General features: G+C 35.0%; 1 long non-coding RNA gene across 1 annotated transcript; it reads right to left on the bottom strand.

Annotated features, from left to right (window-relative positions):
* Positions 1 to 257: 257 nt before the first annotated feature.
* LOC128292671 (uncharacterized) lies at positions 258 to 11,330 on the bottom strand. The gene is made up of 2 exons (XR_008282626.1): positions 11,050 to 11,330; positions 258 to 507 (listed from the first exon to the last, which is right to left on the bottom strand). It is a non-coding gene; the product is annotated as an uncharacterized LOC128292671 (long non-coding RNA).
* Between the last annotated feature and the right edge of the window lie 3,529 nt (positions 11,331 to 14,859).

Below are 14,859 nucleotides of genomic sequence, written 5' to 3'. Positions count from 1 at the left end.
ACCGTCATTTGATAAGGCTTAACCAAGTGAATGGAAGCTGTGCACCAGGTAGGTATCCAAAAACAGAATAGGTGAGCCATGAAGGCTGCTTAAATACCAAGCTCTTCGAATGGATCCAATTCTAGACATGCCCACAACCATTGCCACACTTTGGTGTGAGGTTAGGTTTTGATAAAAACGAGTTAGAATTCATTTAAGTAGATATTTTTGATAAACCGATTAATTGTATCATTGCGTTATTTTGAAAACAATTATCATTTTGAAAACGCGGCCTAAGTCTAACCCATTTTGGATTGTTATCAGTAAAATATAGGGTATAAAATAAAATAATCCCAGAAAAATAATTAAAATGGCCTTATTACAACCCAAAACCAAATAATAATATTAATAAGATAAAACTTATAAAGAAATAAATCGGCTACTTATTGCAATTAAAAGAAACAGAAACAGTAGTGTGGCCATCTCCGAGTCCCTCGCAGCTCCAAACCATCTAAGCTTAGGGATTACCTGCACAGTTAGAAACGGGGTGAGTTTACGAAAACTCAGTGTGTAATCCCAATAACATACAAACAGTGAAAACACAGTATTAGTACAATCTGGTCCAAAGCCCTATTTAGTCTTGACATATACTAGGCCGAAGCCTTTCGTTTAACGGTTACTGGGCCGAAGCCTTTTCATAAATCATATCACTGGGCCGAAGCCTTTTCATAAATCATATCACTGGGCCAAAGCCTTTTCTGTAAACGGTATGGCCCATAGGCCTATTTCAATATCACAAGTAATGTCAATGGATGTATGCAAGCCCATTTCAATATCATATGAAATACCAATGAATGTATGCAAGCCCATTTGGGGAGACTACTTGACCCACCATCTGCTACTCTCCACCCGTACCAACCAACACACCATGTGGGGAATGATTCAACCCACCCAACCAACACACCACTGGCAGCATAGCTGCTTTATCATATATCTGGAGGCCTAGCCTCTTTTAATAACTGGGGCAAAGCCCTTTTTGGTAAACTGGGGCAAAGCCCTTTTTAATAAACTGGGGCATAAGCCCTTTTCGGTAAACTGGGGCATAAGCCCTTTTAATAAACTGGGGCATAAGCCCTTTTGCACTTCCTCCATCCACATAAAAACCCAACCCAATGCATTTATGAATACATCATGTGCATTTCATACATATCATGTGCATTTTATACATATCATGTGCATATCATATCAATCATGTATATCATATCCCACGTATCAAATTTATAATTAAACCCTAGGGGTATAATGGTCATTTTTACCTAGGGGCAAAACAGTCATTTTCATACTATAAGGGTAATTTTATAATTTTACCAAATATCAGGGTTTTCCATGTTCATCAACAATTATCAATATTTTCAAGTGTTTAAACAATGATCTTTAACGCACTTTATCAAACTCGGGCTTTTGGGCCCAAAACCTCTAATGGGCCCTACGAATGCCGATTTAGCCCACTAAGCCTGCTTAATCCAAATTTTACAATAGTACTAACTGTGTTATCATGCAACTTTTCCAAATTCCATTTTCTATCAATTTTACCCAAATGGGCCCGAAAGCCCATTGGGCCCAATTCTAGCCCATTGAGGCCCAACTTACCATCGTGCATAAAATTGTGCTCTTACCTATTCCATCGATCCAACCACCGATCATATCGTATCTATCGCACTTTAAGCAAAGGCAAAATCACAAGTTCCCAAAATACCGGTATTTTAGCATTTCGGCTTCTCAGTAAATATTAATCTAAGCTATTACGAGGGTTAGTACACACCTGTTACGGGTTGAAGTTGAAACGTTTCCATAATCAATCACTTACGATAACCACCACCTGTCACTCAAACTTAACTATTCCTGTAACGCCCCGTACCCGAGACCGTCGCCGGAGTCGAACACGAGGTGTTAATAGACTTAATTCATTACTTAAACGGCTCAAACAATTTATTTTTAAAATTTTAAGTCAAGCTAGCAATCTGCGTCACAGTAGCTTAAAAATTCATATCTCGAGTTAAAAAACTCGAAATCCAATTCCGTAAATTTTCCCTAAAACTAGACTCATATATATATTTACTAATTAGTACAGTTTATTAGTTAAATTCTCCCCTGTTTCAGGGTTCGACTACTCTGACCTCTGTGTATTACGAATCAGATATCTCCCTATACAGAGTTTAAATGACTATGCCATTTGTTTCTAATAAAACTAGACTCAGTAAGGAATCTGTACATATAAATCATGACTTCTAACTATCTTTGAACAATTTATGGTAAATTTCCAAAGTCAGAACAGGGGATCCAGAAATTGCTCCGGCCCTGTTTCACAAAAATTTAAACATCTCATAAAATATAACTCATATACCTGTTTTGTTCCATCCATATGAAAATAGACTCATAATTCTTCAATTCCATATTTTATTCACCATCTAATTGTATCTCTACTATTTTTAGTGATTTTTCAAACTCACGTCCTTCTTCTGCTGTCTGAATCTATTTTATGGTAAATTTTACCTATTTCATGTTTTCCATGGATTAGCTAGTAATTTAGCATACATAACACCAAATATGATCATGATTAGCCATTCCAATGGCTAATCATTACCAAGCATTTCCATACCACTCAATAACCATATCATAAGACCATATATACAAAATGATTATAATGCTATACATGCCATACTCAAAATATGCAAGCCATTATGCCAAGATGGTATACAGATATAGTGTGAGCATGCCTCCGACCATTCCCGATTTCCGAGCTGGCTTGTCAACACTACAAGGAATGAAAAGGAGGAAGTAAGCATAAATGCTTAGTAAGCTCACATGAAAATAGCAAGTAACACAACTATATAAGCAAACATAAAACATCATTTGCATAATCATCACCGAGACATTCATATCACATTTTCATTTATCTTCTTACCATATTGTTGTTATATCGAGTTTTCAACCCGAGGGTTAAGTACATACCTGTTCAAAGTATTCATTTCACAACACTTACCAATACGTCCCTTTCATCTCGAGTATTCCTCCATTTGAGTAGAATTTTACCCGTTGAACACATCGGAATATAATTCGGATACATGGAAAGTTTGCACATAAGTGCCACATATGTAGCCAAGCTACCATGTAACCCGCCCATAAGTGAACTCGGACTCAACTCAACGAGCTCGGGCGTTCGCATCCATAAGTGAACTCGGACTCAACTCAACGAGCTCGGATGCCTAGTTACATCTCTCGAACTCGGACTCAACTCAACGAGTTCGGACATTCGCATCCATAAGTGAACTCGGACTCAACTCAACGAGTTCGGATGCCCAAATATCCTAGTGACATGTCACTTGTATCCTAATCTATTCCTAAGGTTCAAACGGGTGTTTTCCTCGATCACACATCTTTGCCATCTTCCACGGAATATCGAAATTGATACTTTGGTGATAGTTCATACTCACCAAGTAATTCACATAATTACATATTATTCAACAATAACCACAAAGCATAATATTTCATGATAATAATCAGCATCATATCATATAAACAACATTAAATTGCTTAAAATGACAATTATGTTACTACATTTACACATGAACTTACCTCGTATGCGAAAATGGCTACTTTTACCATTTCGTCCACAACTTGGTATTTTCCCCATTTTAGCCCGAATTTTAGTCTTCCTTGCTCTATCATTTAAAATATAGTCTAATTAGGACTCACATTATTCAAATTGACCCAAAATCATATTTTGGAAAAATTACAATTTTGCCCCTAAACTTTTGCATATTTACACTTTTGCCCCAAAGCTCGTAAATTAAACTTCAGCCTATTTTCTTATGTTTTATGACATGCTGATCATTTTTCCCTTCTATGGCAACATCAAATTCTCACTCTAACATGTACTTATGACTATTAGGTATTTTTACCGATTGAGCCCTTTTGCTAGTTTTCGCTTAAAACCGAATAGCACAAGTTGTCTAACATAATTTAAAACCTCATATTCTATCATAAAACATAAAAATACACAAATTTCACCTATGGGTATTTTTCCAAATATGAACCCTAGGTTGAATTATTGCTAGCATAAGCTTAATCGAGCTACGGGGACTCCAAAAACGTAAAGAACTTGAAAAACGGGCCTAGAATGGACTTACAATCGAGCTTGGAAGCTTGAAAAACCCTAGCCATGGTTTCTCCTTGCTATATTCGGCCATGGGGTTGAAGATGAGAAAATTGGCTTTTAATTTTGTATTTTAATTCATTTTACCCTAAATGACCAAAATGCCCTTACTCTTGAACTTTCCAAAATTCCATCCATGTCCAATTTTGTCCATAGACTTAGAAATTGGTAAAATTTCTATTTAAGACCTCCTAATTAATATTTCAAAACAATTTCATACTAGAAACTTCTAGAATGCAAGTTTTACAAATTATTCGATTTAGTCCCTAATTTCAATTTAAGCACCTTATGCATAAAATTTCTTCACGAAATTTTCACACAATCATGCAATCATATCATAGACCTCAAAATAATCATAAAATAATTATTTCTATCTCAGATTTTGTGGTCACGAAACCACTATTCCGACTAGGCCCAAAATCAGGATATTACAACTCTCCCCCCCTTTAGGGATTTTCGTCCCCGAAAATCTTACCAGAAAAGTGGTCTTCACTTTTAATCTCATATTCGGTGCCAAAGAACTTTCACTTAGACTGTACCTCCAATACATCTCTTTAATTTCTCATATGATCTGAAAGCTTACAGTCTCAACTCTCAACTGTTCTTAAATTTTCAACCCTTCTCAGTTTCCTATGATATCATGACATAAAACTCGGATCTTAACTTGATTAATGGAGACCGGAATTCTAAGAAATCCAACAATCAAAGAGACCTGAAATTCCATGAATCTGATGAGTAGGAATTCATTCAATACATATATGATTTATAGATCTCGCCAAACATTTAACAATAGGATACATCACATTTTTCTCTTTCAGCCATGGAAATATTTCTGATATGGCCTCAAGAATAATCCTTCTCATTTCCATCCCAATATCAACACTGACAAGGATAATTTTGATAGATCCCAATGTTCGGCTTTAACCCCTTTAACAACTCCGATTTTATGTAACATCGAATGCTCTAAACTATCACATTACCTCACTGTCTTGAAACACATCACAATTCATACAACAGTACATTACTGAAAGTCAGGAAGTCTTTACTCAATGTAGACTAGTCTAGTTCGGACGCCTTGTTACCAATATTCTCATCTATCCAAACTTTGTCAACATGTAATAAACTTTTCAGCTTTCACAAGACGAAAACCTTATCATTCGTAGTGATTTTAACTAATATCCAACTCTTTCTAATAAATATACACTTCTCGTTCAGACTATTTACTCTTTTATCCGTACAAAAATGAAATTATATTATCAGACTTGAGAAAAATAATCCTGACATAATTGTCACATGAAATCTTTCAAATAAATAATTCACCATACCGACTGAAACTCGCGCTTTTATCACTTATGCCTTTCTCGATGTCAAATCCTTACGTAAATTAAAAAATCCCAATACTAAAATCACCACATTACCAAGATCAAATTAGAAGTATAGTCATATTTGACATGATTATCACGAGCTGAAGAACGCACTTCGAACATGAGTCTTAATTGAAAAATTATGGAACAAAGATAACAAGAAAACTGAATAAAGAAATCCAAGATAGAGAAATCCAGAATAAAGAAATCCAGAATAAAGAGATCCAAGATAAAGAAACCCAAGATATGATACTATGCTGGAGAATCGAAAACCAAACACATAGAGAAAATACAGAATACCCCGATAATTCTTCAAAGAAAGAAAGTCCAAAAGAAAACATCATTTAATCCCAATGGAATCAAATATAACAAGAACAATATATCTTCCCATACATATATATCAGATGAAGCATCAAGTAGAAGAAACAGAATCATAATATCATATGTATTCTCTCATCAATTCTTATCAGACGAAATGAAATAGAATACCCGATGAAATAGAGCAATATAAATTATAAACCAGTCAGACTACCAATGCTTTCATCCAACACCAGGATTAAAAGACATTCCCATATAACAAGAATTTCTTCAGAAGATCAATAGCCATAGAAATATTTCTGAGAACGGGTAAACACATAGAACATCTCAAAAGAGACTGCTAAATCTGTCCAGTCATAACTGTCACACTCAGATAGTTCACATTTCAAATATCATTTCCCCAACTAGTTCAGCCATCACAAATTTCATATTAAACCATTCACTAAAGAAGGCCAGTTCTGAATAAATTTTGATTTACACTTTTCTCGACCTTGCACCTGAGTAATTCGATTTACCAAAGAGAATTCCTTCTCTAATTGGGATAGTGCATAACTCCAATAATCTTTACGTCAATCCGATACTTTACTGGCTCTGACTTTACTTATCAGCTCAGTTTCAATCTCTGATCATACTTATAATTATTCTATCACTAAACTCTTTGGGTTTTCAACCGGAAACTTATTCAATACAAATCTCATGAAATTCCATTATAAGTACCACTTCGGTAAGGGGGAGGGGTTGTTGGACCTCTGACTCGACTTTCTTATACATACACATATGACATAACTCCCATCATCATAGCAACATCATCAAAACCATGTCATTCATTTAGGCAATGCAACATTCATGTTGGCTTACACCAATTTTCCTATTGTCCCATTTAGACAATATACTTATGCATACATTCTATGTTTTCTAGATAACTTTACTTATCCATTCATTTAATTGAATTAATTCATGCTCATGACATCATATAAGGCCAAACAAACATAGATATTTGCATCACAATCACAACATTCATTTCGTGCATCATCATGTACATATCATTACAATCATATAATTCAGTCCAACAATTTAACATAGATAAGTTCATTCCATTATAATCCTTTATCTCATAAAAATTATATATCATTAGCATTCATCAACATTAGACGTCCAAATCAAGATAGGGACATTTTCATTCGTATCATAATATTATGACTTTTATTCATACCTCTACTACTTTCTATTTATTCCATTCATCTTATCAAGTAAGCCACATACACTACATCATATGAGCATTAAGCAAATATGAATATTTATCACATATGTATCATAAACTTTTATTCATACTTTTCTGAACCGAGACTTATCATAATCATAATTTTACTCAAATACCTTCACATAACATTTAACATGGTCGGCGCAGCTCGGTTGGAGAGTACCCTATCTAAATAGGACGGTACTCATACGCGTCGGAAGACATCACACTATCACAGAACAGTGGCATGTATAGCTAAACTTTTACACATGCTAGGTTAGTCTGAGAACCGATTAAACCTGGTCTGATACCACCAAATGTAACGCCCCATACCCGAGACCGTCGCCGGAGTCGAACACGAGGTGTTAATAGACTTAATTCATTACTTAAACGGCTCAAACAATTTATTTTTAAAATTTTAAGTCAAGCTAGCAATCTGCATCACAGTCGCTTAAAAATTCATATCTCGAGTTCAAAAACTCAAAATCCAATTCCGTAAATTTTCCCTAAAACTAGACTCATATATATATATATTTACTAATTTTTTTATAAAATTTTTGGTCGAGCAAATTAGTACAGTTTATTAGTTAAATTCTCCCCTATTTTAGGGTTCAACTGCTCTGACCTCTGTGTATTACGAATCAGATATCTCCCTGTACAGAGTTTAAATGACTATGCCATTTGTTTCTAATAAAACTAGACTCAATAAGGAATCTGTACATATAAATCATGACTTCTAACTATCTTTGAACAATTTATGGTAAATTTCCAAAGTCAGAACAGGGGATCTAGAAATCGCTTTGGCCCTGTTTCACAAAAATTTAAACATCTCATAAAATATAACTCATATACCTGTTTTGTTCCATCCATATGAAAATAGACTCATAATTCTTCAATTCCATATTTTATTCACCATCTAATTGTATCTCTACTATTTTTAGTGATTTTTCAAACTCACGTCACTGCTGCTGTCTGAATCTATTTTATGGTAAATTTTACCTATTTCATGTTTTCCATGGATTAGCTAGTAATTTAGCATACATAACACCAAATATGATCATGATTAGCCATTCCAATGGCTAATCATTACCAAGCATTTCCATACCACTCAATAACCATATCATAAGACCATATATACAAAATGATTATAATGCTATACATGCCATACTCAAAATATGCAAGCCATTATGCCAAGATGGTATACAGATATAGTGTGAGCATGCCTCCGACCATTCCCGATTTCCGAGCTGGCTTGTCAACACTACAAGGAATGAAAAGGAGGAAGTAAGCATAAATGCTTAGTAAGCTCACATGCAAATAGCAAGTAACACAACTATATAAGCAAACATAAAACATCATTTGCATAATCATCACCGAGACATTCATATCACATTTTCATTTATCTTCTTACCATATTGTTGTTATATCGAGTTTTCAACCCGAGGGTTAAGTACATACCTGTTCAAAGTATTCATTTCACAACACTTACCAATACGTCCCTTTCATCTCGAGTATTCCTCCATTTGAGTAGAATTTTACCCGTTGAACACATCGAATATAATTCGGATACATGGAAAGTTTGCACATAAGTGCCACATATGTAGCCAAGCTACCATGTAACCCGCCCATAAGTGAACTCGGACTCAACTCAACGAGCTCAGGCGTTCGATCCATAAGTGAACTCGGACTCAACTCAACGAGCTCGGATGCCTAGTTACATCTCTCGAACTCGGACTCAACTCAACGAGTTCGGACATTCGCATCCATAAGTGAACTCGGACTCAACTCAACGAGTTCGGATGCCCAAATATCCTAGTGACATGTCACTTGTATCCTAATCTATTCCTAAGGTTCAAACGGGTGTTTTCCTCGATCACACATCTTTGCCATCTTCCACGGAATATCGAAATTGATACTTTGGTGATAGTTCATACTCACCAAGTAATTCACATAATTACATATTATTCAACAATAACCACAAAGCATAATATTTCATGATAATAATCAGCATCATATCATATAAACAACATTAAATTGCTTAAAATGACAATTATGTTACTACATTTACACATGAACTTACCTCGTATGCGAAAATGGCTACTTTTACCATTTCGTCCACAACTTGGTATTTTCCCCATTTTAGCCCGAATTTTAGTCTTCCTTGCTCTATCATTTAAAATATAGTCTAATTAGGACTCACATTATTCAAATTGACCCAAAATCATATTTTGGAAAAATTACAATTTTGCCCTAAACTTTTGCATATTTACACTTTTGCCCCAAAGCTCGTAAATTAAACTTCAGCCTATTTTCTTATGTTTTATGACATGCTGATCATTTTTCCTTCTATGGCAACATCAAATTCTCACTCTAACATGTACTTATGACTATTAGGTATTTTTACCGATTGAGCCCTTTGCTAGTTTTCGCTTAAAACCGAATAGCACAAGTTGTCTAACATAATTTAAAACCTCATATTCTATCATAAAACATAAAAATACACAAATTTCACCTATGGGTATTTTTCCAAATATGAACCCTAGGTTGAATTATTGCTAGCATAAGCTTAATCGAGCTACGGGGACTCCAAAAACGTAAAGAACTTGAAAAACGGGCCTAGAATGGACTTACAATCGAGCTTGGAAGCTTGAAAAACCCTAGCCATGGTTTCTCCTTGCTATATTCGGCCATGGGGTTGAAGATGAGAAAAATTGGCTTTTAATTTTGTATTTTAATTCATTTTACCCTAAATGACCAAAATGCCCTTACTCTTGAACTTTCCAAAATTCCATCCATGTCCAATTTTTGTCCATAGACTTAGAAATTGGTAAAATTTCTATTTAAGACCTCCTAATTAATATTTCAAAACAATTTCATACTAGAAACTTCTAGAATGCAAGTTTTACAAATTATTCGATTTAGTCCCTAATTTCAATTTAAGCACCTTATGCATAAAATTTCTTCACGAAATTTTCACACAATCATGCAATCATATCATAGACCTCAAAATAATCATAAAATAATTATTTCTATCTCAGATTTTGTGGTCACGAAACCACTATTCCGACTAGGCCCAAAATCAGGATATTACAATTCCAATATCAATATATGTAAATCCTAAGCACATCAGTCATACGGAACATAAGGGCGTATTCATCATTTTACCATACAAGGGTATTACGATCACTTTACCCTACAGAGGCTTTACGGTCTTTTTACCTTTTAGGGGTATTTTAGTCTTTTCATCCTACAAGGGTGTTTTGGTAAATCTACAAATCAAGGGTATTTCTGTAATTTTGTAAATCAGGGGTATTTTGGTAATTTTACAAACTAGGGGTGTTTTGGTAATTCTACCTTATAGGGGTATTTTAGTAATTTCACAATCGAGGGTAAAACGGTAATTTTGTAAATCAGGGGTAAAACAGTAATTCTGTAAATCGAGGGTAAAACAGTAATTCTATAAATCGAGGGTACTTTGGTAATTTTTACAAGTCGAGGGTATTTCAGTAATTTTACAAATTAGGGGTACTTTAGTAATTTTACAAACTAGGAGTATTTTAGTAATTTTATAAATCGAGGGTAAAACGGTAATTCTATGAATCGAGGGTAAAATGGTAATTTTATAAATCGAGGGTAGAACGGTAATTCTGTAAACCGGGGGTACTTTGGTAATTTGGTAAACTAAAGTATTCTGAACAGGGATAACAATACGAATAGGCATAAAGCCTATTCTCAGCCCAAATGGGCTCACACGCTCGTGTGGCCCTTTTAGCCCAAATCTAGCCATAGATATAAGATTCACCTAGCCTAGTCCAATATTTACTACACAATCAAACAACTTATCCAATTGGGCTCGTAGGCCCATTGGGCCCACATGATCCCTTTCGGCCCAAAGTAGCCATCCTATAGCTAGAGTAGTTAGAAATATACACCTGATAGGAGACTAGAGTTAATCCACGCTCCGAGCACTCTTAGCCGACGCCCAACCCAAACGAGCACGCCATACAACAAAAGGGATCAGCCAAGAAAGGTACCTCTACTCTCCTCATGGTTCTCTCTATTTAAAGCCAGCTTCGCATCCCCTCTTATGTTAGCTTCCTGATGTGGGATCCCTCCATCATCAGAGTTTAAATTCAACACCAACTCTTGTCGCCCCCTGTTAGCAAAATAAATGCTCCTTGCTTGCCATGGGATTCGAACCCATGCCTCCCCTTAGTTGCTCCACATGCTACTTGCCACTAAACCACAAGGCTTTTTGTGTCATATTTTATCCCCAATTAATTATAACCCTAAAAAAAACCAAAATAAATTGCAAGAGCCAAGGCTTGAACCCAGGCTCCTATACAACCTTAATGACGCCACAACCACTAGACTACATGCTTCTTTGTGTCATTTATTTACCACAATAATTTAAAAGGCCCTCATCCAAGCATCCAAGTTTTTTTTTCACTTAATACCAAAATTTTTGCTAAAGCCCAAGTTTAAACCCAAGATTTCTCCAACACTTCTCAAAGCCATTAACCACTAAAGCAAACATTTAATTGTTTCATTTCATTGCACAATTAAATACCTATATACAACCTCCTTACGGACCCCCACTCAAGGCCCAATACTTCTAGGCCCAAATTTGGGGTGTTACAATAACACTTTATTTTAGTAATTTTGGTAAATAATACATAATTAATATTTATATGAATCAAATTCATACATATATTTTTAACTATGTTTTCTATTCTTGTACAACAAATTTGTACATTTATTCTGTTTATTATTTAACTATCAAATTAAATTAATTCAATAATTAATATAATTCTCGTGACAGTTCAATTTAATACCAACTGTGTTTTGATTCTGTTTGTTTCAACCATAGGGTGTGACACTGTAGCCTCTTGTATCATTGGTAGTAACACTAGAACACTTCTAACGTTACAAGTAATTAGTGGCATCTAGCAATGCATTACCGCCACCCAAGTTACAAGAAGTCGTGGTTCGGAAAAACCTTTCTATGATAAAATTTTCATGTATTATATCCCTCTTTCCTTTATATCTTGATTGGACATAAGTAATGAAATAGTCACACTTGCAAAGTCTAATCTCATGTTTCTTGATACCCGAAGTAGACTACAATAAACAAATAAGGGTAATATCTCATATTAATTTATTTAAGCATGGCCATGCATTTCTAGTCTCACTCCATCAAGTGGCCTAAGATATTGCTCCCATTATGTAAGAGGGACAAATCTTATATTGATCAATCATATCCCACTACATAGATTATGGCACACCCAACATTAGTCTTTATAGTACAACCTATTACAGTAGATGTTTGACTATATCAAAATATATGACTCACAATGTTGGGATAATAATGATCTCAATTTTAAAGATCGTATACATAGTTATCACTATGAGTAATGTTGTGACTATTATATAATAATCTAAGAAACATACTCATAGCGTGTCAGTCCAATATGTCATTCTCTAATATATACTCATGTATTGATTTTGACATCCTTATGTCAATAATAACTCTTTTGTCATCAATCAACTACATATTAGTCTTAATGTATTATTGTTGTGCAAGGCCACAATAATACTTAACTAATGACCTTTTAAGAATAATCATATTATTCTTGGGACATTATTATAAATTAGTTTATTTTACACATATAGAATGTGAAACTGAAATAACAATGGCAATGCCTTTTATTAATAAATAAGGTAGAATGAATATATTATTACAATTATCTCATGATTGGTCATTGGGCATACTCTAACAATTTCCCACTAGCACTAAGACCAATCACTCATATATCTAATACCAAGTGACTTAGTTTGATGATCATACTTTTGTTGTGTAAGAGACTTTGTTAGTGGATCAATAATGTTATCATATGTTGGTACTCTGCAAATTTCCATATCTCCTCGATCAATGATTGCTCGAATGAGATAAAGGTGCCTAAGTATATGTTTGGATTGCTGGTGAGATCTGGGTTCCTTTTCTTGTGCAATGGCTCTAATATTGTCACAACAAAGTTCTATAGCATCTGATATACTAGGCACAACCCCTAATTCAGATATGAACTTCTTGATCCAAACAGCCTCTTTTTCAGCTTCACTAATTGCAATATACTCGGCCTCTATTGTAGAATCAACAACTATACGTTACTTTGAACTTTTCCAGCTCACAACGCCACCATCAAGGCAAAATAAAAAACTCAATTGCGATCATGAATCATCCAGGTTGGTTTGGAAGCTAGCATTAGTGTAACCTTTTACACTTTGTATAACACCCCAAACTCAGCCTAGATGTTATGGTCGAATCTGGCGATGTCACATGGAATAGGTTTTAAAAACAACTAACACGTTAAAACTATTTCAGACTTGCTAGCTCTATTTAAGTAGAATTATTATCAAAACATTCATTCCTGTTTATTTAACATTCCTTAAAAGTGTTTAAAAGCGAAAGCTTATGAAAAACCATTGTAATTAAGTAAAACTGTTCGTAATATAAAAAAAAAACATTTGCTTTTGGTAAAATCCCAATTTTTATCAAATTCTGCAGTTATAAGTTCATAAACACTGTAAAAACCCAAATTTAAGAAAACTAGTCCATAAAGTCCCAATTACAAAAGAAATACCTAACAAATTATAATGAAACCATAAAACAAAAGTGAAACAATTTTAAAAGAGTGGTCATCGTCAAGTCCATCGCTGCACTGATCCACCTATCTCTGTGGATCACACAACCTGGCCCAGATACCACACGCCTGTGTAGCGTGCTCATGTGGCCCACACGCCTAATTTGGCATAGCCCATGTGGCCCACATGGCCACACCCTGGTCTTCACACGGCCGTGTCTTACGAATGGTGTAGCCTTCGTTGATTACACGACCGTGTCATCACACATGGCCTACCATACAGCTGTGTGGCGTCGACAAAAGGGTTTTTCTACTTTCACTGAATCCCATTTTCCTGCATTTCAGGGATACACCTGTTTCAGTTTTAATGCAATAACACACCTGAGATCACCAGAACCTACAATTCACCAATTATCCCAAATTAATCGCCTAAAACGATAAATTAAACCGAACTCCCTTGAACTAATCAAGTCACAATTCGAATAGTCAAACTTTACCCAAATTCTTGAATGTCTCCAACTGAGATTCCACAAGAGGTAGATCCATTCCTTCACGATTCCCTGTTGAGCAGAGCAAAATTTTAATCCCACAAAAAGATTCGAGAATAAAAACATAGATTTCAACATATTACTATCACTAGCTAACACTGTCAAACCCAAACGATAGTTAAAGGAAATATAACTCTACTTACCAGCCGATTATAGAATAGGAAACCATAGAACAATGATTGAATGCAGGATTCACGATCCAAATTGAATAATTGAAAGAAAGTATATAGAAAAAGAAAAGGAAAACTGAAGGGAAGAAGAAGAGAAGAAATTTTATGTCAAAAGTTTTTAGGAATTTAGGAGGAAAGAGAAAAGATAACAACCAAAATTGATATTATGCTACCATATCCCTCTCCCCACTAACCCATTCAGAAACCTGCTCAACAGAAACTCTGGTAGACACACAAGACAAAAAGATTAACTGGCACGATTACACAGAGATTTGAACCCAGGACCTCTAACACACTGACACCCTTACCACTTGAACCAGCCGGCTCATTCTGATATGGAATTACAGACAATTAAATATAAGCCCACCAAACAGTGATAGGGC

The sequence above is a fragment of the Gossypium arboreum genome, chromosome 5, assembly GCF_025698485.1.
Source record: "Gossypium arboreum isolate Shixiya-1 chromosome 5, ASM2569848v2, whole genome shotgun sequence".
NCBI classification, from domain to species: domain Eukaryota; kingdom Viridiplantae; phylum Streptophyta; class Magnoliopsida; order Malvales; family Malvaceae; genus Gossypium; species Gossypium arboreum.
Note: the sequence above shows the minus strand (reverse complement) of the source record. Positions and strands in the feature narration are given on the sequence as shown.